Below are 25,700 nucleotides of genomic sequence, written 5' to 3'. Positions count from 1 at the left end.
CCTGCTATCCCACATCCCGAATCTCAGATAGCTTCTGTTAACACACACACACACACACACACACACAAAGTGACGTGAAAGCCTGGTTCTCAATTTAAAAAAGCACAAAAAGGTACAGAAACAAAACCAAAAGTCTTCCTTTTCATCCGCAAGCCTCCCAAATAAAACCACTGGTAGTAAATCCTTTTGATTCATTGCAGAATATATGCATATGCCAGCAGATCCAAGTTCTTTTCAAACAAGCCCGTATTGATTTTATAATCAGACAATTGCAGTGTGCACGCCTTTGAAATGTGGGCATTTTTGCCGTCAGTCTCTTGAGTTGCAGACTGGGGTCCTGGCCCGGTTGGGGAGGGTCAGGAGCTTTGGCATGTCCACCTGGAGGGGGCACCTAGAATCAGCCTAGAGGCTGTTAGTGGGGAGTCTGAAGGTCCTGGACCGGCTCTGGAGCTCACACATCTCCTTGCTCCTCAGTGTCCCCATCGGAGGAATCAACACCTTATTTTGGAACCATAACCAGCGTTAAGATGCCATATTGATACATGAGTTCAAGTACTGCTGGTCGCGGTGAGTTCTCCCTGAGCATTGCTACCAGCCCCTTTTCTATGTCCCTGGAAACTCTGGCTTTAGTTTTGCCCAAGGACCTCGCCCTCTTGATTTCTCCAGTCCCCCAAACCTGCTCCATCTGCTTCCAGCTTCCTCCCCTCGCCTTCAAACCAAACCGAGTGCATTTTGTTTTCTTTTAGTTTTCCCTACCTCCCCCTTGCCCTACCCCAACTTCCTTAGAATTTGGACCATTGCACAAAAAACAGGGAACCACGGGGTTGAACACTCATGTTGGGCAATCCATATAAGGCTCATAAAATTAACTGGAAGCTGTTTCTCTTGATGCAGTTCCCTACTCACTGAACTCATGTGACTTTTGGATAAATCACTCACACTCTCAAAGCTTCCGTTTGTTCTATGTGCAAAAAGAGAACACTGTCTTGTCTTTGGTACAAAGTGATCTAGAACATGTCAACACCAGAGAAACTTCCACCTCCTGTGTGCAGAGGAGAGACGCAGTGGGGAGCCCACTTCGCAGCAGCGTTTGAAACCAGGAGTCCCTGACTTCACGTGGAAGGTCGGGGAATTTCGCCAGGGCACGTGCCATCAGGGAGGGGGGGCTAAATGGCTGCAGGAGGGTGTCCTGAGGTTCAGTGTGGCTGCAATGCCAAGCTTTCATCCACAAACTCATGAAGTTCATGCTTTCGTTTGGAATGTGTGCAGAGCACAGGATTCAAGGTCAGAAAGATCGAGTCGGAGTCTTTGCTCTTCACTCACTTGCTATATGACGTTGGAAAGCCCTCACCTTGTGAGGCCTCAGAGTCTTCTGTAACGTGGGGACAATCTTCCTTTCTTCTCTGGACACCTGTTGTGACAGTAAGATGAAGTCATTGCAACAAAAGCACTTTGCAGACACCATGATGTTAGGAGAATGCAAGGCACGTTCTGAGTCCAGGCATTGGAAAATGAGCTCCAGGGTGGTGATAAGGAAAAGATCCCTCTCTTCATTTATTTATTTAACAAACATGAAACATATAAATAGTCTTCATATGTACCACACAGTCTTCTAAGTATTTGACAAATATCAACACATTTCAATTCCCCTAATCGCCCAGTGAGAAAGATACATCTTTGTCCCTGTTTTACAGATAAGAAAATTGAAGCACAGATAGGTTAAGTAGCTTGCCCAAGGCCACACAGCTACTAAGGAGCCGAGCCAGGATTGGAACCCAGGCAGCCTAGCTCCAGAGCCCATGCTCTTTACCATTACTCATACTGGCTTCTTTGCTTGTGGTGTTTGGTATAATAAAGATAACATGAGACCTATAATGGACTGGTTGTCTATCTTAGTCCTGTCACTTGCCTGTGTGGTCTTGGGAAGGTTAATTAACTTCTCTGAGCCTCCACTTCATTATCTACAAAATGGGAATAAAAATGCCCACATCATGCAAATTTTGCCAAAGCTAAATTGAGGCACGCTGTCCGGTCCACAGAGGCACAATGAGGATGCATAGGCGATGTGAGTTAGATTTGCATGCAGGGCCTGACCCGAGCTCAGCCTCAGTTACATACTTGGTTACTGACCGATTTCAGCCTTTGCTGTGCTCTGCCCTCCCCTGTACCAGAGTGACTGCCCATCCGCGCCGCGTCCTTCCGAGGGTGGAGTGCGAGGCACCTTGCACACACCCGCTCTGATGCTCTCAGGGCGCCTGCCCTGCAAATGGGGGTAGAGAAGCCCCTGTTCACAACCCTGAACTTGTTCAACAAGGACAGTTTTTCAGGCCCGAGGAGCCAGTTCTCAGAATCCTGTTTCCTTTGGGCTCCGAATAGCAGACACGGCCCCACACTTTCTACGCACCTCCTCTTCCAAAAGCTTGCCAGTTAATTTTAGGGTTGGAGAGAGGCTCTGATGAGGGCCTGCCCACGTGGGGTTAAGGTTACTAGCGGCCTCTGCCTCTGGCCAGATTCGCTGGGAACAGCAGTGGCCACTTCCCGAAGCTCGGTGGGGGCAGGAGCACGGCCAGGGAAGCGGGCAGTGGCCGGGCACAACATTTCCAAGACGTTGGGAGCCCCGCCTTGGCAGACCAGACCCACAGCCCACGGTTTTTGCAAAAGAGGCAGTGTCTTTTATCAAGCGTAGCCTGAAGCGGTCGTGTGGTTCACATCATTTTAACCGTAGCAGTGGCCTGACATTTACTACTGCAAGAAAGTGACCACTCGGCTGCCTTATTTGAGACCCCTTTCAAGGATAAACGCTGACAGATTATTTCAGGAATAAAGATCAGAAATCCACACACAGTTCTTTATTCTCCATGAAAGGTATCACAAACCATGTATTGATTTTTTTAAAGAAAAGAAATAGGAGAAGCATGTACCAATTAAGAATAAAGCTAACAGTTTATTACCCTCGAAGCTTTAAGGCAAATAGAGAGTAGAAAACACTTGCTTTTTTCCCCTATATTGAGACATACTAATTAGGCAACTATGTAAATACTCTTCTATTAAGATACAAGACAGGCTGTCAGTTGCTCGATTTTCTGCACTGGATCAGGAACATCAGCCGGGACTCCTGGTTCTCTGAATTTTACAAACCTTTCCTCTCTTTTCTCGCTGTGCTAAAAATGGTCTCTTTCTCTCTCTTTGGCTTTGAGTGGGCTCGTCATAAGGTTCATCTTCTCACCTGTTTGTAAGTTTTGCTGTTGAATGAGCGCCCTATTTATGTGTGGCACAAGCCTTGACTGAGCACAAGCTGTGTGTTATTATTTTTATTAGACGGTGAGAAGTTCCACGGAGAAACATGAAGCAGATAAAGAAGCTACTGGGAATTTCAAGGACTGGAACGCTAAAATAACGACAGTTTTATCGTCGAGATAAAAACTAAAAACGAGCAAAACATTTGAGTGCTAACCTGCCACACACACGTCCAGTGAGGCCACCACTTTTGTGTGTGTGGGTTGTGATTCTGTGTCCAACGAATGTTCATTGGATAAGTGGATAAATGTCTCCTTTTGTCTGGAAAGTCTGCTCCACCAGGACAGGGTCTGTCTGTTGTTTATGGATGTAGCCCCCACACACTGAGAACTGGGCCTGTTACACAGTGGGCCCTCAGTTAATATATGTTGAATAAATAAACAGTTATCTTCAGCTCATGCATTCACTCAACATTCAGAAAGTCTTTCTGAAGCACCTACTTTGTGACAGGAACTGAACTCGGTGTGGAAATGCAATCACACACAAGATTGCCCTGGGCTGTCTTTTCTGATCTTTCAGGCAAGAGGAGGCCAGGGGACTGATCAAGCTAACGTAACCCTCCTTGTAAGTGATAAGTTAGGGGGATTTGGGGACACTGTCTTGGAGGATACGGTAGGATGCTTCACCCAGACCTGTGGTGTGAAGGAATGGTGGATAAGCAAAGGTAGAACTGGGGTGGACTGGGCAATTGCATTCCAGGGGATGAAGAGGAAGTCCATCAGTAGGAAGTGAGAGAAAGAAGGAGCGGTTAGAGATAGGGCTGGAGGAGCGAGCAGATGCGAAATTGTCCCGAGCCTCATAAGGGATTTGGATTTAACCCCAAAGACAGCGTGAGGCCATTGATGGGTTTCCAGGGGATCAATATGGGCAACTTTTTATTTTGGAGTGATCACTCTGGTTGCTGTGTGTGGGATGGAAAGTTCAGGTGCAATGTGGGAGAGAAAATTAACACAGGGTCCGTCTGTGTGACTTGGGTCATGGGAAGGTTCATGGGCCCATTGAAATAATTCCTCAATTTACTTTGAGCATGTGGGTGAGAGGGAGGAAGGAATGGGATTTGAAAAGCTGTGTTAACACACGTGCACAACAGCACCAAACGCCTGTGGATGAAGGGCATGCGTTGGTGTCCTGGGTTGTGCAAACTGGCTGTCTACCTTGTTAGAATTTGATGACTTTTATCCAAACCTCCATAGGACCCTGGGAGAATTATTTAAAATATTCTCCTGGATGGTCTCCAATGCTGTGAATATCAGTCCTCCTCGGGTAGCTGAGAGTGGAGTGGATGAGAAAAGAGCTGGGCTGATCATATTTTTCAGTACACTGAACTGCTCCTTGCTTTGTGGATCTTTAGGTCTCATTGCCTAGTGTTCTCAAAGGGCTTTATTTCCTTTCATCCTAGTAATTTTGGAAGTATAATATGAAGCACGATATCAATATTGCACAAGGAATAATCTCATCTCACAAGGAATTTAATCTCACATTCCATTCATTCGTTCATCCATTCATTCATCTATCTACCCACCTACTAGTCAAGTGGTTTCCAACTATAGTTGAAATTTCTGATATAATTCGTCTTGGATGAGGCCCAGCCATTGGTATTTTATTGAAGCTCTCCAAGGGACTCTAACGTGCAGCCAGGATTGTTACTTAAGTTTCCGTGAGAGCAGGGACCATGTCTCTTTCCTTTCTGTTGCATTTCCAATGCCTCAGGCAGTGTCTGGCACAGAAATAGTTCTCAATCAATATTTGTGGAGTATACCAATTTAATCATGTACACGTCAAATGTTTATTAAGCATTGCCATATTTTTTCCAATTGATAATTAAGATTATCTTGTATCATTTTCACAGATGACCATCAGGTACCATGGTTCAGGAAATTAATTACTACTGAATCCCGTGCTGGAACGGGTTAGGATATGTTGTTCTTTATCCTTTCAAGTACTTTCTTCTTCGGTACTTTCTCCTATCTATGGTCACTTGAGGCCTTTGGACTGTCCATAACTCAGAACTGATTCTTGACCCAGAAGAAAATAGACACGATACTCCTTAGTTGGCCAAGACCCCATGCACACCTTTCAAGTGCCACATCTGGCCTCTCCAGCACATAGAGCCAATGCTTGGGGCACTGATCTGAGTTTCTGATTTGCAAGCTCAGGGCCAGCCCTCTCTGTCTTGTCCTCCTGTCTCTGCAAAGTCTTGTCCATACCTTATTTATTCCTTGCTTTCACCCCTCATCCAATGTCCTCCTTGCTGTGAACAGAGAATACTTGGCGGCCCAACTTTCCCAAGTTATGGAGACGGCTGCCACAGTTCTCTTGACCCACAAGAGCGTCTAGCTGATGCAGCAGGAGTTTATTCCACTTGACTCCAATTTAACTGTCCTGAGCCCCTTCCTTATATTGCCAAGAGATTTCCTAACAGATACGTAGCCCTGTGATTCAGGCAATTATTCACGTATTCCCCCACATCATTAGTTTTATAGAACACTGCCAGGGGGCATATTTTTCTTTCCTGAGACTCCAGAGAATAAAGGAAATAGAACTCTTACCATGAAGTCATATTAAGGAGTTTATTTCTCAGAAAATACCCCATAGCACTTTTATAAAACCTTATGTAGAGAGACTGCATTTAGGAAAGGAATTATTTTTACCTCACCTGCTGCCGTGAGAATTACTGTCGAGGCCTCCCGCCTTCCAGAGCATGGCCTTAAAAACATTGCAAGAGTATCTACTGACCACAAAGAGGTAGCCAGGGTTATTGTAGGGAAAGCATGGTTCACATTGGTCTTATTGGGTTTAGGTAGGGTGTCTACATAATTTAATCATCCAAATCAGGATGCATTTTTTCGGGAGGAGGGTGCTATTATTAATTATATTGGGGTAATAGGTGTAAATCAGGACTGCCCAGGCTCTGGGACATCTGATTACCCTAGATTAGTGCTCTAATCCTGCCACATAATGAAATTTCCCTCCATGGGCCTGGCTGATAGAAAATAAACACAAAGAATTTAGCCAAACTGGCCCAAAGATTAGAATATAACCCAAAGTAGTGGTGTTCTCTACTGAGCTGCAGAACATAGGATGCTGGAGTGTATCAGCTAGGTCTTGCGACAATAATGCTGCATAAAAAACCACTCTAAAACTCAGTGTCTTAGAGCAGCAATCATTTATTCCCACTCATCTATCTGCAGGTCAGTTGAGCTAGGCTGGGCTTGAATCCAAGCTATGGATTGGCTCCAGCTCTGCTTCACATGTCTCTTCTTTACCATGGACCAGTGGGCCAACTGTGGCACGCTCTTCTCACGGCAACAGCAGAAGCAGAGCAGAAGCAATGGGTGGAAACTTGAGCTGCCTCTTGACACTAAAACTTGGATCTGGCACATTGTCACTTCCACTCTTGTTCTATTGACCAAAGCAAATCCTACGGACCAGCATGACCTCAGTAGGGTGGGGAAATATACTCTGTCTTTAGTGAGGAGAACATCAAAGGCATATATAAAAGGCATAGATACAAGAAGGAGTAAAGAATTGGGAGCAACAATGCAATCTATCACAGGGACCACCAGACTAAAGGGCTTTGCTTTTCCTCTCCTCAGACCTCTAGTGGTGGGCTGGTGGAGTATATTCAACCAAATGCAGGCTGAGAAGGAAAAGTGAAGAGATTATAGGCCAGTTTGCTCTCTTAGAGGCAGGATGCAGAGAAGTGGGTTCACCTTTATTGAGAATATAAATGTCCAAAGAGGAGGGAATACAAGAGGGAGAGGTGGACAGAGACCCTCATGCTTCAGAACAGCAATCCTGTTCTGTTAAATATGGCACAAGGGATGGACTCTTTCCATTCACCAATCAGAGCAATCATTTTTCTTCCCACAGGAAGCGGGTAGTGAGAGGATGGAGAGAAGAACAGCAAGTGCTCCTGCCCACATTGCTCTTTTCTGAGGAGGGAAAACAGAAACCCTCTGCCTGTAGAGTTAAAAGGAGAAGTGTTCCCAACTCAGAAGCATTTCTGTGATGTGCGTGCACCCACGGGCCACCACCAGGTGGACATTCGCAGTGTTGCTGGTAAGTCCCGGCCTTCTCATTCCTTCTACAGTCTCCTTTGGACGAGTGCTGCTGTGGGCTTGGTGCCGCTACAATTCTGGGTCACCTCCTGCAGTGTCCCCCTCCCGCTGCCCAAAGTATCAGGCCCTGAGCTTTTGCCTACCTGCTGTCAGAGCCCTGCATGGCCTCCTTTCAGATAGATGATAACGGGGAGTGAAATCTTCTTAATCAGACACACTAATCATGCTGATTAGGCCTAGTTCAATAACGGATAACCCCTTCCAGGGGATCTCCTGTTTAATGTTTAAATCAATTAAAAGGTTCTGGGGGATTGACTTGGGTAGGGGTTCAGGATCAGAGGAGGGCAGGGTAAAGGGAGGCATTTGGGGAAGGGAATTTCAGGGCAAATGCATCTCACCTCACCCCACAAATGACAAGGATGCTGATGTTGATGTTCCTCCATGGTCAAGGATGGCTGAGACAGTAGTGGTGTTGATCATGTGGATGGAGGGGTCAAAGTCTGCAGAGCAACCAGGAGAGGTGGCTTGTGGTCACCAGGTCCTATAGATTCTTCACTGTCCCTTCTCTCTACTCCTGCTGTCAGTCCCCCAGTTCAGGTCTCATCTTCTCTAACTTGGTCTTTTGCGATGACTCCCTAGCTGCTCTGCCTGACTCCAGTCTCAACCCCTCTATATACTAGAGTTGTCTTTTCTATTTTTCATTATTTACTTAATGAGAAAATATGTGAAAAAAAGTGCATAAGTATTATAGCTATTGCCCGTATATTTGCCATTCCAAATCAACAAGTGCTTTCTGCCATATTTTATCTATCTATCATCTATCTGTCTATCTGTCTGTCTATCTATCTATCTATCTATCTATCTATCTATCTATCTATCTATTCTTTATTCAAACATAGCATACATATGGAAAAGTGTACATACCGTAATTGTACAGCTGTTGAAAGTTCACAAAGTGAACATCGTCATGGAACCAGCACCACAAAAGAAGCGGAACATTACCAGCCTCCCCTTTGACCCCCTTCCGGTCACTTTGCCTCCCCCACCCCCACAAAAGGGAACCACTCTCCTGAGTCTAACAGCAGAGATCGGTTTGCCCAGTTTTGACCTTTACATAAACACAGTCACACAATATGTGCTCTGTGTGTTGTATTATTTTGCATATTCTCTTTTCAGAAAGACATTTTTGAAGAAAAGTGTGAAATCCTCTGTTTTAATTCTTCTGATTCTTTTTCCTTCCCCAAAGGCAACCACACATCATAAATGTGATATGTATTCAGTTCATGTCTTTATATGTTTACATACGTGTATAACATTTGCTTTGGATGTGTTTTCTTTTTATTTAAATAAATGGTTTCACAATGTAAGAAAGTTCTGCCACTTGCTTATTTCACAGAGTGAGCTTTTTTTTTTGTTTTTAATTCTTCTCCCCAAAGGTCCCCAGTACCTAGCTGTAGATTCTAGTTGTGAGTGCCTCTGGTTGTGCTATGTGGGATGCTGCCTCAACATGGCCTGACGAGCGGTGCCATGTCCGCTCCCAGGATCTGAACTGGCAAAATCCTGGGCCGCCGAAGTGGAGCGTGCGAACTTAACCACTCGGCCACGGGGCCAGCCCCCAGAGTGAGCTTTTTAAACCACACATGAGTTATGTAACTCTCTTTCCCTTTCAACTGCTCCCTACTCCTTCCAGACTGTTGGTTCCCGGAGGCAGGGGCAATATTTGATGCTTCTCTGCATCCTGTGTGTCTCACACTGTGCCTGATGAATGCATTATAAAAATGTTTAGGGTGAATGAATGAATGAACAGAAGAACAAAAGCTTTCCACGTCATGAACTTGAAAGTCTACAAGAAACACTCCGTCTTCTCCTGGCTCCCTTTTGGGGGAAGGTGTCCTTTTTATTTACTTTTTTCTTTTTCTTTTTGACTGCTTTGTCAATGTCTGTTTATAGAACTCCCCAGAGACTTAAGTCCATCAGCAAGCCAGCACAGACATTGGACTTTATAAAATGTTCCTGTAGAGGCTGGACCCCTGGCTGAGTGGTTAAGTTCGCACACTCCACTTCAGCAGCCCAGGGTTTCCCCAATTTGGATCCTGGGCACGGACCTAGCACTGCTTATCAGACCATGTTGAGGCAGTGTCCCACATAGCATCACCAGAAGGACCTGCAGCCAGAATATACAGCTATGTACTGGGGAGCTTTGGGGAGAAGAAGAAAAAAAGAAGAAGATTGGCAACGGATGTTAGCTCAGGCGCTAATCTTTAAAAAAAAAAAATAGTTCCTGCAGAAGAGGTGGACATTTCAGAGCTTTGTAGGATGTCTGTAGCTTGGCTTTTGCCCTGTTTTCCTGGAACAGGGGATGGCAGCCTTCTTCCTAGGGTTTTCCTTACTCTAGATAGAGAATTATCACAGAGGTTCTAGGAAGTTACAACATTAAATTCACATCTCAGCAAATTGGTAAAACATCAATCATCCTCTGAGTTGGCCAGCCCTGGGGGTCCTGTTGAAGTCTGTTGGTTCTTCCAGGCTCTCCGGAGATGAGATCAGGACACGAGGGAGGTGGGTCACTGTCACTGTTTTGAAGGGGACTCTCAAGGAGGTGTTGGGTAAAGGAAAACTGGTCACCACCAGTCTTACTATGGCTGATAACTCCCAAGACACCAGGGCTGTACCCTCAGGATTTGGGCTCCTCCAGCCCCTCCTGTCCACTCCCCTCATCCAAGGCTCAGTCTCCATCCTCATAGACAATTGCCCATTTCAGATTTTGAATGTAATCTTGTTTATACTACTGACTGGATAATTTGAATACGCCTGTGACCTCTCTGACACCCAGTGTCCTTAATTGGGCTGTGGACATAGTGATAATTATTTCAAGGATTTGTTGGGAGAATTAAACTATGAGTGGTAAAGGAGGTGAACATGTCTGACTCCTAGAGAGCATTCATATTTTTCTACTTGTGTATACAGGTAGGCAAAACCATAGAAATACAATAGATGGGGGGCCGGCTCCGTGGCCGAGCGGTTAAGTTCGTGCGCTCCACTGCGGCGGCCCAGGATTCAGATCCTGGGCGTGGACATGGCACTGCTTGTCAGGCCACGTTGAGGCGGCGTCCCATATCCCACAACTAGAAGGACCTGCAACTAACATATACAACATGTATGGGGGTGGGGGGGTTTGGGGAGATAAAGCAGGGAAAAAAACAAGATTGGCAACAGTTGTTAGCCCAGGTGCCAATCTTTGAAAAAAAAAAAAGAAATACAATAGATGGGTTAATGTACCGTACTATGTATGTTTTTGGTGTCTGATTTTCTCTCTAAACATTTTATCATAAGCATTTTTCCAATCTCATTAAAAACACCTGCTCTACATTGCTTTTGATAGTTGTGTAATATTCTAACATCTGGTTGCACTGTAAGTACACCTAAACATTTCCACATTGTGGGCCATTTTGTTTATTTTCAATTTTTTATCAAAGAGAATTCTGAGGTCAGCTCAGCCTGATTTTGCTTTTTTTAAAACTCATTCGCAAATAATGTGTTTTCCATTATTTTTGCTTTGCTTTGTTTTGTTTTCTGCTTGGAAAACATAATTTATTTTTTCCTTGCTGCTAAGCCGTGGGTTTCTTTTATATCAGTTATGCTTGGTGCAGCATATGCCATTTTGTTTTGCAGTCTTAGATCATGCTTTTCCGTTCAGGAATGTTGTACCATCATTTGACTGGTGTTTCAGTGCCATTACTTTTTTGAAGACTTTTTTAGGAAGACAATTTTTTTCTTTTTGTAAATTAGATCACTTTTTTCTGTTCTTCATGCATACCATATGTTGACTCATTATTTTCAACTCTAGATTCTAAAAGATATATTTCAAATTTACTATTTCTCTGAAACTCAGTTTTCTGCGGTGTAAATTCTACTCTTTATTACTTCTAATGTAAACTGTGATTCTAAGAGTGCATTTATAGTTTCTTTCTTGCTTTGGTATCTCAGTTAAACCTTTCCTCCTCTTAGCCTGTCTTGCTTTTTTGCATTTTTCTCTCATTTCTCATCTCCTTTTCCCCCCTAGAAGCCATGACTTCTTACAATTTATTGAGAACAAAGTATATGTACTTTCTAAGATCTTCTATTTTTTTTTAGTAAAGAAATTTAGAGGCATGCCTTTACTCTATATCTTTGGGAAAACATTTATGCTGAGTAATATTTGGCAAACTCTGGTCCATGGGCCAAATCCGGCCTGTTCCCTCTTTGTGCAAATAAAGTTTTATTGGAGCACAGCCACGCTCCTTCATTTATATATTGTCTATGGCTGCTTGCTTTCACACTGCAGTGTAATTACAACAGAGATTGAATAGCCTACAAAATCTGAAATATTACTACTGGCCTTTTATGGAAAAAGTTTGCCAACTTCTGTGCTATTCCCCTCTGTTGAGTCATTGTTAAAAGAAGAGAGATCTTGTTAAATCCATTGTTTCGCCCCAAAGGGCTATAGGTTCCACTGTCTCTGTAGGTGTTGATAAAGTCATCCTCTCAGATTGAAGTGAGAGCAGGAGCTTACCATCAGGTAGTCACAGGAAACAGATAATACACTGATACTGGGTAATTGATAAAAGATTTATTCAGGGACTATTTCCAAAGGTGTGGGAAGAGTTCAAGGACTCCAAAAATGGAAGATGCAATACTTCAAGTCGAGTGCCCGTGAGGCACCTTTACTGTCCCAGGCCTGCAGAATGAAGGTGAGGAGGGGAGGGTGCCAGAACCCAGAGAGAACAGCTCTACGGAGAGGTGCCCGACAAGAGTGGAGCCTTTTAATGGAGATATGCGTCCAAATCGCAATGACAAGCAGGGAGGAAGCCAAGGTAACAAATGACCCGACCTCACTCTCTTGTCCTAGGATTCCATGCTGGTGCCTCCCAACGGCTGAAGCCAACTGGAAACCGGAGGACAAAGGATTCCTTTACTGCACCCCATACAGGTCTGCCTCCTGGGGGCACAGCACAGACTGGCGAACGATGAGTAAATGAAATACATCCAGCACTTGGAGTTTATGTTCATAGGCTTAAGATCAGAGCTGTTTAATAGAACTTTCTATAATGGTGGAAATGTTCCAGATGTATGCTCCCTAAAATGCCAGCCACTAGCCCCAAGTGGCTGCTGAGCACTGGAAATGTGGCTGTGGACTTAGGAAGTGAATCTTTCATTTTATTTAATTGCAGTTAATTTAAATAGCCACTTAGAGCTAGTGTCTACCATATTGGACAGCACCACTCTGGGTGGGCTTCTATTTCCCCATGTGCATTTACTACAGAGCATTGTGATGGAATGTCCTGGGATCTTTTGTTTCCCTGTTCTCTGATTACGAAACAGAGAATTTGTTTCTGAACATTCTGAGACAGTCTGTCTCCCTCTCTCTCCTCTTCTCAGAGTAATATCTGAAAACTCACCACCTCTAAGAAACATAACCTCCAGGCCTCCTTTTACGATTTTGCCTGCTTAATCCCACCTTGGACCTCTTCCCCTTCCCTCCACCATGGAGTCATATGATAGTCTCTCCACTGAAGTGGAAAACCATCCTGGTGGGTTCTGGGAGGCTGACTTTAGAAGCCTCTTTGAGCATCCTACAGGGTGTCTGTTTTTTTAATCAGCAAAAGATCTGGGGTCTCTGCCTGTGAATTAGGGTTTGACAGTGACTGCCAGCTTTGATCCTCTGCTTCAAAAGTCAAGATGTGCCAGCAAAAATGATTTAGTTTTATCAGTTCCCCTCCATGATATAGTTAGTAAAACGTCCCCCATGTGTATTTCAGTGGGAAGCTGGGAGAGGTCCTATCAGGGTGGCTGTGTGGATTCTATTAACCCCGGAGCCTCCTCTCACCATTTTTTCATGATTGTCACAGTTGCTGCTGAAAACAGATCATGATTTTGAATGTGCATAATCTCAGGTCTGATGCAGAATTAATACCAATTGCTTGATTTTCACACCGAGACATTAATTACTATTTGTTTTGCATTTGCATTCACAGGTATCTGTGGAAGGAAATTAGCATACTCTGTTGTTAGACCATTATTAAAATGACAGTTGGGAAAATATTTGAAAAATATTGTCTTTCCTTCTATTTTCCTCTCCGGCACTGCTGCTATTATTTTTTGTCTTCTCAGTAACTGACATTTGTTGCACGATTTTGAAATTCTGGATAAGTAATGAAAACCATTCTGAGACATGGGTACTTACAATAACATCCATGGCGTTGGAACCGGGGCTTCCTAATGGCTTTTGCATGTCTGAGTAAACAAGCTGAACCGGTCCAGCCATTCAAAGCTGGTGAATCAGAGGCACCTGGGAAATAATCTTGTCGCTTAAATCTTTGGAGGGGCACAACCAACACATCGAGCTGGGTGTTGCCTGCAGATGGATCTGCCTGTGATCAGGCTGGGAAGAGCAAGCACAGGAAAACTAGGCTTTTCATCACTGTATTATCAAAGAATCCTGAAATGGGAGTTAGACCACCAAGGATTCATGTGGCCCATGATGCCTCTGAGTAGCTGAAGAAACTTGGACAAATTACTTTATTTTCTTATCTGTGAAAATGATGGTCACCCCAGCGTGCCTTGGCCAAGCTCAAATGAGGTGAAGCAGCTTGTTAACCTGGAGAACCACACAAATTAGACAGCTGGCTGCAGCCACAGTTGCTGGTTTTATCCTATTCATTCTTTTCTTGTGAGGGTGGGATTTGGCCATACTCTCCAGAGTGGTCATCCTCCTACTGTCAGGCCACTGGTCGCCAGAGTCCTTGAGTCTGTACTGACATGGCTGGGCTCCACCAACAGTGCTTCCCCGCTCCTGTGCGTTTCTCCTGCGACCATGAGCTCAGCTCGGGAAGACAGTCTTTCTAGGCAAAGGAGAGCCTCTTAATTTTTTTCGTGAATCTGAGTAAAAATTTATTAATTAATTCAATAACTTTATTGAACATCTGCTCTGCCCCATACAGAGTGCTCTTGGTTCTCATCCTCAGGAAACTCGGTCTAGAACAGTTCGGGATGTGTGTATTTCCCCAAAGTGGGGAGGGTGTTTGATTGATTGATTGATGGTTGATCCATTCATGGCATAACCATTTGTTGAGACTCTTGTGTACTGGGTCCTGTGCCCAGGCCCAGGTGACTTGAAAGCGAACACGGTAAGAGTCCTATGCTCAGAGTCACCAAACTCTTCGTATGCTGTGGGTACGCATCCCTGGTGGGGTTAGGCACACATTTGGAGTTCAGGATGCCCCTTCTTCTCCCAAGAGATTCTGCTCTGGCGTCTGGCTCCCGATTTTGAATCTGCATTTTAAACAAGCCCCTGGGTGGTGGAGAATAGTCTGGAAACACTGCTCTGGGGAATCCATATGGGGTAGGGGACACACATGCACACAAACATGACCAAATCAGTATGGGAGAAGCAGAAAATGTTACTCAAAGTTGAAAATCAGCTGTTCGGGAGGAACATGCTCTCTGGCTCCACCAGGCTTCTCAAGGGCCCCTCCTGCATTTGGTCAAGGTTTTCCTGGCCCCCTGGTGAAACAGAATAACTGGCTTCTTCACCCCCCTCGAGTTCCAATAAGAAAAACAAATTCATTCCTCCACTGTAAATATGCACATTTTCATATGGAAAAATACAGATAAATATTATTATGCACTATACCACAAGTTTGGCTCCCTTATCAGTAAATCATTTTGGAAAGGATATCGCTTTGAATTGCTGCGTTATTTCCTGCTCTTTTGGCACACCGCTATTTGTGTAACTGACTCATTGTATTTGGATATAATGTTAGCAATGGCTATTTAGTGAACCTTTGCTCTGTGACAAGTATTGTGCAAAGCACATTCCATGCACTATCTCATTTAATCTTTGCAATAAGTTCTTCAGGTGAAAAAAAATTGTTTTTTCCCCCCATTTTGCAGCTGATGCACCTGAAACTTGGAGAGTTACGTGTCTTGCCCAAAGTAGCACATTCAGTGATGGCGTTTGTAATTTCCCACTCTTATAAATGGCACTGAAATGTCCATCTTTGGATGTAGGCCTTTGGCCACGTGCTTGATTATTTCCTTATAATCGATTCCCGAAAGAGGATACCCATGTGATTCTGTGCCCCACCTGGACAGACCCGTTTCCCTGATCTTTTCTCCTCTCTCTGCTGCCCTCAATGCCTGGGGAGCCCAGGGCTTTCCATGCTCCGCACATGCTGTGTCCTTCCCTCTCTGCTTTTCTGTGGCTACATTCCTGACACAGACAGAGGGACGTGAGCCAGGGCACCTGGGCCCCCCCTTCTTAGTCACTGATGTCTCCTGATGTCTCTTTGGGCAGAAACATGTAAAGGCCAATAAGATCAGGTCGAGGTGATGCTGTGACAAGGTGTCAGCACCTATGGCCATATCTGGATTGTGACAGGCACCTGGGCAAGCTTTCTCCGTGAACCCTGGGTGGTGACTGACAAACAGTGTCAGTTACCAGAACAGCAGGACGGGAAGCTGCAGGAAGTGTTAAAGGCAGCTGTGAGAAAGCCCCCCAGGCCTCCTGCCACTGGGAGCCCCTGGGACGCTGTCAGCTGGGAGATCTTCCTGGGCAGAGGTGGCAAAAGGCGGGGTGCCAGTTGCCCTTAGAGAGTAAGCACGGACTTAATGCCGGATGCTGTCCCTCCCTCCTGGGGCTGCCCCATCCCCTGGGACAGGCTGAGGATATTTGTAGGCTTGAGGGTCTCCGACTTTTGGAGGTCCTGCCCCACATCATCAAAAACATTTTGAGGGGGCTGGCTCCGTGGCCGAGTGGTTAAGTTCGTGCGCTCAGCTGTGGCGGCCCAGGGTTCAGATCCTGGATGCGGACATGGCACCACTCGTCAGGCCACGTTGAGGCGGTGTCCCACATCCCATAACTAGAAGGACCTGTAACTAAGATATACAACTATGTACCAGGGGTGTTTGGGAAATAAAGCAGGAAAAACAAAAACATTTTGAAATACACTCACCTCTCAAATTAAATATGCAAGTTGAGCTGCATTCAGTGGGTGCCATCTGCATTATTTTGAAGACATTTGAAGAACATTTATTTATTTCTGTTTTATATTTTTTCTAGTGATCTGTTGGAGCCACATTTTTAAAAGTCCTAATGTTTTTGGAGGCCCTTGAATAAGCCCATAAGCACTGAGTCTATAATACCCAATGTATGAAACAACCCTCCCCACTCATGAACTTTCGAGAAAGGGATCCACAGCCCAAGTGCAGACTCTTCCTGTGGGGCCTACTCTTCTCAGCCCCAGACTCACCTGGCATCTCCCTCCTCAGTGCTTCAGCAGCACCCAGATTCCATCATCATGGAGGATGGTCTACACCTTGTTGCTGTCGTGTCTGCCTTCTCTGCTGGGACATGAGCTGAGACTCTCGCTGTCATGTCTGAATCCTCAGTGGCTTAGCAATGATGCCAAGTGGTGCATAGCAGGACCTTAACAAATGCCCATTAAATGCATGGAAGAAGAGGTGAATAGCTGGAGCTCCCAGGGATGTCTCTAGACCTGGGGTTCTCAAAATGTGCTCCTTGGACCAGTGGCATCAGCATCAGCCAGCAACTTGCTGGATGTGCAAGTTCTCGGGTTCCTAACCTAGACCTACTGAGTCAGAAACTGGGGACTGATATCGCGTCCAGGTGATAACAAGGCACTCCGAAGATGGAGAACCGTGCTCTGAACCAGGCCTTCTCAAACTGTAATGTGCACACAAATCGCCTAAGGATCTGTTAAAATGCTGATTCTCGTTTAGTAGGTTTGGGGTGGGACCTGAGATTCTGCGTTTCTAACAAGCTTCCAGGTGATGCTGATGTTGGTCCATGGACCACACTTTGAATAGCAAGGTTCTAGATCACCCCAGTCCAAGATCCAGCTTATTCATTGCCAGGCAGGGAGAAGGAAACTTACACTTGGCAAGTGATGTCTCAATTTCCTCAGTGTCACGTGGGGATAATGATGCTTACTTCATGAGCTTATTATCATGGATAAATGAAATAATATATGCAAAGCACAGTGCTTGGAGCATAATAAATGCTTGGTAAGTGTTTTCTCTTCCCTCTACCCTCTCTACACAACTCCTTATCATTTTTTTTTCTTTCTCATCCAGGTATTGAACCTCTTAAACACAAAGACTGTGATTTTATCCTTCTGAAGCCAGCCAGTAAAGGTAGTTATTTGAATGACTGATGTTAAGTAATGAGAAAGACCTTTGAAATCGCCTCTAATTTTTCTTACAATCGTTTAGGATTTGACAAACAGGATGAAAAAAAGGATGAGGTGAATTCACAAGAGGTAAGAGTGAGGAATAGAAGGAAGGAGGTTCTTTTGGCAAGCTGGGGTTCAGAGAAGCAGAGTTCAGAGAACATCCATGTGGTTCAGAGCCAACAGATGTTTATTAGGCACGGACTGCATGCCACCGTGCCCAGCACTTGGGTACACAGCTTCACTGGGATGCTGGGGAGGAATGAATGGAAGAATGGAATGTGGGGGCCTTGGAAGCATTTTCCTAATTGTGGTCATTTGTCTTCCTGCAAGACACAGACCCTCAGTTGCACTTGGCTGGGGATTGTGTGGGCAGGGGAGAGGTATGGGTGTGGGGGGAGGAAGTCAGCATGAAATTAATTCTCTGCCTCTCCTCTCTGGAATGCCAACAATGTGCTGAGGACAGTGGGAAGTGCCATTGGCTGCCAGCCCCCTCCCCATCCTGGGCTCAGAGCCTCTGAGCCCTCCTGGCAGTTTGGGGCCTCCTAGGTCCCCGGGTCTGTGGCTTCCTGCTCCTTGTGTATCACTCTTGTCCTGGAGAACTTAGCTATCCTCCCTGCTTCCATCGTCCCTCAGGAGGAGGTCTGACCTGCCCACTGCTAGAGTTTCTCTCATAATGACTCTTGCAGGTCTTTGGATGCGGCAGGAACCATCAGTGACAAAGTCCAGCTGAACCCGCTCCAGATGGCAACACTTTGACCAATAGGGAGACTGGAGACCCGCCACCTGCCCGAGGCTCACCGCAGTCTCATATTGATGTGCCACCTTGCTCCAGCCCAACTGCCTTCGCTGTCTCCGCAGCCAGCCCCTGAACTGGCCAAGGCAGCTGGGCCTTTACTGTCATCATGTACTCGGATGCTCTGAATCTGCATTAAAATATTTCACATTTAGATTTGTCTCACATTCATACGAGCTTATGTTTATCCGGTCTTACGGCAGGAAAAGAACCTCAACGTGTTACAGTCAAACACTCTCATTTTATGACTCTGGCAGCTGCAGCCCAGAGAGCTCAGGTGACTTGCCTGTGACCCCGCAGCCAAGTGGTCAATGTAGAACGTCACTGTCCCCTAGACCAGTGCCTCTTCAGTCTCACCACGAGGGCAGGCACAGCCAGCTTCAACTTCTGGGAAACTCTACTTGCCCTATTTGCCTGGAGTAAGCATGGGGTTGTCAAGTACTACAGACAGATGCCTATGGGTGCTTCATGCTTCTAGAAATGAGAGAGAAAAGTCTGTGGCGTGTGTTAAGATAGTGCTCCCATCCTCTCGTCCAGGAAGCTCTGAGCTGACACGTCAGTGAGGGAGCCAATCGCCGAGCGTGAGAGAAGACCCCAGGATGGCGGGAACCACAGGACTTTGTGGGGTGAGGAAGACAAAGTGGGGACACAGAGGGCCATTCTCATTCGGCTTGGCGTCTACAATCGAGATGGTGAGGCCTCCTTCAAATTTACATATACTAAGTACCATAATCACTATATGCTTGTCTCTATCTATATAATTTTTCTATTATAAAAGGAATACATGCGTATTGTAGATAACTTAAAAAATTACAGAAAACAGAAGAGAAAAGGAAACCACTTATACTTTTGACTCAAAGAGACAAACATTGTTATCCTTATACAATCTTATATTTTTCCATATAGTGTTTTACCCCGCTGAGTTCATACCAAGCCTATTCTTTTATTTCTTACGGGTTTTGCTTCACAAGTGCATTTTCCCTGTTACCCCCAATTCTTTATCAACAGCTCCCCTTTTGGACAGAGAGCAGTTCACTATTGTCTGCTAAACCACTCAGCAACTATCAGACATTTGGGTTTTTTCCAAATTTTTCATATGACAGTGTGGAAATAAAAAACGTCTTTGTATCCAGAGCTTTTATATATAAATAGCTAACAATAATGGTTACACTTCAACAGCTTACAGAGATCATAATGATATTAAGTTTTTTGTGGAAGAGAGTCTTAGAATTGGAGGACAACTTGATCAAAGGTTGATCAAGTTCCTAATTATTTCTACGTTCTAGTGCTGCCAGGTTATTTTTACTGAGCCAAAGGATGGCTCCAGTGTTTCATCCCAGCAGCAGTGTTGGAGAGGCTCTGAAGGGCACTTGAGCAGTGTTCTTAAAATGGCGCACATAGTAAGCATCCAACAACAGCAATGACAGTTAAAAAGATAATAATAACTGTCAAGTTCTCAAGGACCCAAGCCCTGGTTCACGCTCTGGCAGACACGTGGAGGCATGGATGGAGTCGGAGCACATGCCCTCTCCTTGTACATTCTGCTGAACAAATTCTTATCATTTAATCATGACTTTTAATGTTTGAAATGGTGGCTTTTACATTTTACTGAAGCGCCATTGCCGGCTGCTCTGTGTTATAGTCCCTGTTTATATTGCAATGCAAATGATTCCTGGTGGAGAGTTTACAAACTGTGCTTCCATTATTAATAGGGTTATGATTTTCCTCATTCCACTCTTATCGCTATGGCTTGTGTGATACATAATTCATGCTCACCACCCTTTGCTGGTCTCAGTGCCAGGGCACAGCAGTCTCTCTCTTTTCCTGAAGACAGTAATTGGTATGCAATGAGAGTGAAATGACCATGTCTGTAGCTTCAGGCTCTCTCTAATGGTGCTCCCTGGAAGGTCTCACATACAGAGCAAAGAGAAGCTCTGGACCATCTATGGTCAAGGCTTGAGTTCCAATTCCATCTCAGCTCTGGATCCTAGGTAGACCCACCTAGGGCTTCCTGGGGACCTAAAACAGAATTGGCCACTAGGAAGGAAAGGGGTACCTTGGTTGGGATGGGTCACAGGATTTCCGGGAGGGCCGAGGTGGCAGGGCGAGGGACTAGCTCAGCAGGTGTCAGCTGGCTTCTTGCTAGTGTGGGCTGAGTGTGACTGTGGAAAAGGCAGAGTCCCCATTCCCACCCCACTCTCACCGAGTGCCCCTTTCTATAGGTGGGCAGATACCCAGCTTTTTACACACCCGTCTTGAAGTTTAAGCCCCTGCACTAGCCCTTCTCACTGAAAGCAGACCCCGAGCTGAGTCCCATCAGAAAATACCATGGCGGGGTTGTTCAGCCATCCGTCTCTAGATGAGCCTCATTCTACATGCTTAAGCTTGGGGACCGAAGGTAGGGCCCCTCTTTCTCATGGAGCTCTATGTGCTTGGTTGGGGGGGTGGGTGAGGTCAGCTGGAGGCTCTGAGGGTCTCAGAGGAAACTGACATGAGGAAGCCAGGCCACAGCATGGAGTTGCTTGGCCCCCAGGACAGAAGCAGCTGGTATCCAGGGCAATCGGCCAGGCCCTCCCAGTTTGGGGGACAATGACAGGATAATTGCCACCATGAGAGTGTAAATGAAGTATTCTTTGATCTACCTTCTCCAAGCTTCCCTAGATGAGAGGGTCCTAGAGTGCCAGCACCTTCTCTCTGGCATGTTCTTCTTTCTCACCTCACTGTCCTCCTTGCACCCACCCCCTCACTCTCGTTAGTCAGCCCAGTGCCACAATTCTCAAGAGGATTTCCCCTGGGGCGGTCTAGATTCCTCAACTGATGGCAGTGCCTCCAGCATTGTAATTCCTGCATGGGAATAACTCATTCTCGATTGTCCAGCCTAGGCCTTGCTCCCCTGGGGTGGGTGGTGGGTGTGGAGTATGTGCAGTGTCATCCACAAAGTATCCCCTTGTTGATGACCAGTGGCCAGGGCCTTGAGGACAGGCCAGGTTCACAGGTCTATTCTTTTCCTAGATGACCTGATCAGCACCCGTGAGTGGGGGGCAGCCTTTGTCCCCTTCTTGTTGGAGAGACTTAATTCCTGCAGTCAGGGGCTGACTGCGGGTCTCCGATTTGCCTGACTCCGAGTCCTTTTGTGCAGAACTCGATGGGCCAGCTTCCCTGGGGAAGGCCACAGAGAAGCCCAGGGGGACCTTCCTGGGCTTTTGTATGCCCGGGAAGCTGCCTTCTTCCCTGAGGTCAGAGCAGCCACCCGACCTGCGAGAACCCCAAGGCCATTTCTGGAGGCCCCAATTGGACACTCTGTGGGTCTGTTTCCTCACCACACCCCTGGCAGTGACAGGAACATTTTGAGTCCCTGCCCAGCATATACTCTCCATTTCCCAGCAGGCTCTGAACCCCACCCTCTACCACGTCTCTGCTTCCCCTCTCCTCTCCCTGCTCCTCTCTCAAGTGTGCTCACAATTACCCAAGTGCCCTTACACAGACACACGCACAAAGGTGCATACAACCAACACACGCACGGACACAAATATACAGGAATGCACAGAGAAGTTATAAAGGCAGATCCTCGGAGGTCCAGGCAAGAACCCCAGAGGCACATATATTCACAAACCCACATGGGAGCGCACACATGCATATGCGGACGCATCCCCACACGTGTGTACAAACATATAGCGGTACACATAAGCACACACATCTAAAACAGGACACGGCATAAACGCACACGAAGGCAGGCTGTGCTCACTTCCAGGAAACCCTGCTGTCTCCCCCACGTACTGGGGTGCGTGGAAACCACAGCAGACACGCTCAGGCCCACTCACGCCTCAAGGGCCCTGAGTTGTCCACTGAATCATGAAGCGCTTTCCTGTTTAAGTTTGTTTTCTTCTGGCAAAAGGGAGCTACTTATTTCCAAGAAGTGGAGCCAGGGGAGTTCGCTGACCCACGCTGCGGCTGGGGCACATTTTGGCATCCAGTCCTCCCACAGGGCTCTGTTAACAGGGCTTCTCCTGGGCCCTAAGAGGCGCCACCTCTGCAGGCCACCCCAGTGAGCTGAGCAGACTAGAGGTGCAATTTTTAAAATTTCTATTTATCGGCAGTTTACAGTGCCCCCTTGGACATTGCCAAGGAGCTGGAGGTGACTTCTGTTATCCTCCTGTTTGCGTGTCTTAATTCTTAGTTCCCGGAGCTGGTTGTCGCCTCCAAGTCTCCTCTTTATGGTGGGTCTCTATGTAGAGTCTCCTTTGGCACCCTGGAGGAGTTGTTTTGCGCTCAGATTCTGCTTTCCATGAATTAACCCCTGCAAGGACAAGGTTTTTCTGCCTGTCTTGTTTTCTGCTGTCTCCTTAGTGCCAGTCCCACAGTGAGAGCTTAATGGATATTTGTTGCACGAAGGAACTAATCTGACACAACAACCCTTTGTGTTAAGTACTATTGTTGTTTTCATTTTACAGATGGAGAAATTGAGGCTCATAGTAGAGCCAACCCCAGATCCACAGTTAGAAGGCGAACAAGGAATTGAACCCAGCTTGACAGCCCCACAGTGCAGGCTTGTAAACAGCGTTCTGTTTTGTTAGGAGAGTTGGAACTTGCTCGTCTTAAGGGCCCTTACTCTTGGGAACCATGTGGCTTGTGAATTACGCCACAGTCCTTTTAAGGTCAACGAAGAAAGAGCCTGACTCACGGAAGCTGAACCCCGTAATCTGGGTTACTGGGTCACTCCTCTGGCTGGTTCCACTGGCTTTTGGGGTTTTCCTATTGTTTGGCCAAGTCTGGCTTGTCTCCACGCAGAGCAGCCTGGGATCATAGGCTGGAGCTCCTCAGAGTGAACCATGCCCAGCTCTGTATCTGCACTGGGCCCACCAGGAAGGGCCCATCCTTGGGAACTCAATGGTTGTGAGATGATTGCAGTTGTTGATTGACTGATTAATTGATTGATTGATTCATTCAGCACATATTTATTGGGCACCTCGTGTCACGGGTCCTGTGTTAGATGCTGAAGCAACTGAGTAGAATTGGATAGAGTCGTTTCCCTCGAGAGGCTCACAGTCTAGTGGAGACAGACACGGGTCAAACAAATCCTGCGCCCCAGGATGAATGGAGCAAGGAAGCGTAGGCACCTAGAAAAGAGAAATATGCTGTCTGACTCAGAGATGATCCAACTATAGTGAGCAACAGAATCACTTTAAAATATAGATTCGTGGGTCCCAAATACTCCCCTCAGAAAGTCTGGGAAGGGGGTCCAGGAACCCACATACTTAACCATCTCCCCAGGCCATTCTGGCACAAGCAGTCTGGGAGGAGAAAGAGAATACTGAGAAAATTTGTACCAAGCAGTCAGAGAAAATGTCATGGGGACAATATTGTCCTTTAAGGGTCTATAAGGGGTTTGTCAACAAGCAAGAGGAGAAAAGACCTTACAAAGTTGTAAAGTGATTTTTAAAATATGTCCTTTGTAAAAATAATCAAATGACAAAGAAATAAATGAAGTGAAAAATAAAAACGACTCACCCAGGGTAACCACTGTCCTTAGTTTAGTGTGTTTCCTTTCAGATATTTTTCTATTAACATCGAATATACGAGTACAATTCTCACGTATCTAAACTTGTGTCTCTATCTGTCTCTATGGCTGCATCTGTAACTCTCTCTGTATGTTTACAGATATGGCTTGGGGGGCACCACCATCACTGTGGCCTCTGCTGATGCTGAGACTGATTCTGGGACCCTCAAAATGCCTACGTGAACAACAGTTTCCTCTCCTTTTGTTCTCCTGGGGTCTAAAGTATTCTTCTTCCTAGATCCTCCCTGTCTTCTGTTTTTTTTTTTTTTTTTTTAAATTGATACAGCTCTTTCTATTTTATTTAATTTTCCAAATAATTCTTATTGAAGTATAATATGCATATTTTCACATATCTTAAGTGTACAGATGCTGAATTTTCTCAAACAGACCACACCCATGTGACCAGCACCCAGATCAAGACAAAGAACGTGACCAGCACCTTGTCTATTTCCATTCTTTGCTCTCTTTTCACCCTAAGCCTCGGACAGGAGACTTTGGGGCAGCACTAAGGATGGATGTGAAGTTCAAGCACCACATTGTACTCTAAACTAGCCGCATCCCATCTTCTTTGGGTATCACTTCTCTCCCAAGGTGTTCATCCTGCACTTCTGTTTCCGGCGGACGCTTCCCCCAGGTCACACGAGCAGGGACAAGGCTTGGCTCCAGCAGGGCCAGGTATCCAGCTGATGGCTCTAAGAGAAGGGCAGATGATGGGTCCCAGGACATTGGCAGTCCTGAGCAATCTTCACAGGGGCCCAGACACTGTTCACATTTTGATATCAGTCAGTTCTTGTGACATCTTGCTGCTCTTTTCCACAAAAACATCACCGGAAGTGCCTAACCTGCAGGCTTCTTCGAATTGAGGCTTTCAATTGAGCACAAATGGCCTTCTCTCCCTTCCCCCACCCCCTGCACCATCCCCGCTCAGATCTTGGGGAGCAATCTCCCGTGTTCTTTGAGGCTTGATTCTTCGTGAACTATTGGCAGCCATCGTCACTGCCAACTCTTTGCCCTAGAGCCCTTTAAAGATTTTCATTAATTATTTTTTATTATGTATGTCTTCTTTTAATTTCAAAAGGAGTAAATGTTTGTGGAAAAAAATGTTAATTATATAGCAAAAAAAAGTAAAAGTGAAAGTCTTTCCTACCTGCTCACAACCCTACTCCCACTGCCTAGGGGAAGCCATCATGAGCGGAAATGACGTGCATACCAATTTTCTCTCTTAGTTTTTGCCAAAACGGGGATCTTACCCCATTTTACAAACTTTTTTTTTAGCGTTACAATATATCATGAATATCCTTCTAAATCAGTCCATACAAATACACTTCATTCTCTTTAACAATTTCATAGAAGTCAATGGTTTGGATGTGCCATAAATGACTTCAAATAAGACTGCAGTACGCATGTTTTACATATATATTTATATGAGTGCTTCAGTGGAGTCTGGTGGCTGATCAAAGCACATCAGCCTTGTGGATGTTGAGATGTTACCCTTACTTATGCTTTATCAACTGAGTAATGCACAGCCTCTTTTCCCTCTGTAACCACTGGATATTCTAAATCTTTTAAAATGTTTACCAATTTACAGGTGGAAAAGACTAGACTACCCCATTTTAATTTGTGTTCCCCAGTGAGCTGATAAGGCTTAGCATCTTCTCATATTTTTTTTTTCCACATGAAATAGCCCTTTCAAGAGAAGAGCCAAGGGACAAAGTTGTGGGGCCTGGAATAGTTGAGGAACAGGGAGAAAGTCTATGAGT

General features: G+C 45.7%; 2 long non-coding RNA genes across 2 annotated transcripts; one reads left to right on the top strand and one right to left on the bottom strand.

Annotated features, from left to right (window-relative positions):
- Positions 1–4,876: 4,876 nt before the first annotated feature.
- Positions 4,877–8,354, bottom strand: LOC138920132 (uncharacterized). The gene is made up of 3 exons (XR_011430834.1): positions 8,283–8,354; positions 7,757–7,858; positions 4,877–5,014 (listed from the first exon to the last, which is right to left on the bottom strand). It is a non-coding gene; the product is annotated as an uncharacterized lncRNA (long non-coding RNA).
- LOC138920131 (uncharacterized) lies at positions 7,220–23,875 on the top strand. The gene is made up of 6 exons (XR_011430833.1): positions 7,220–7,359; positions 12,247–12,327; positions 17,493–17,552; positions 17,631–17,677; positions 18,277–19,075; positions 22,835–23,875. It is a non-coding gene; the product is annotated as an uncharacterized lncRNA (long non-coding RNA).
- The last annotated feature ends 1,825 nt before the right edge of the window (positions 23,876–25,700 follow it).

This window comes from Equus caballus, chromosome 22 (genome assembly GCF_041296265.1).
Source record: "Equus caballus isolate H_3958 breed thoroughbred chromosome 22, TB-T2T, whole genome shotgun sequence".
Lineage (NCBI taxonomy): Eukaryota > Metazoa > Chordata > Mammalia > Perissodactyla > Equidae > Equus > Equus caballus.
Note: the sequence above shows the minus strand (reverse complement) of the source record. Positions and strands in the feature narration are given on the sequence as shown.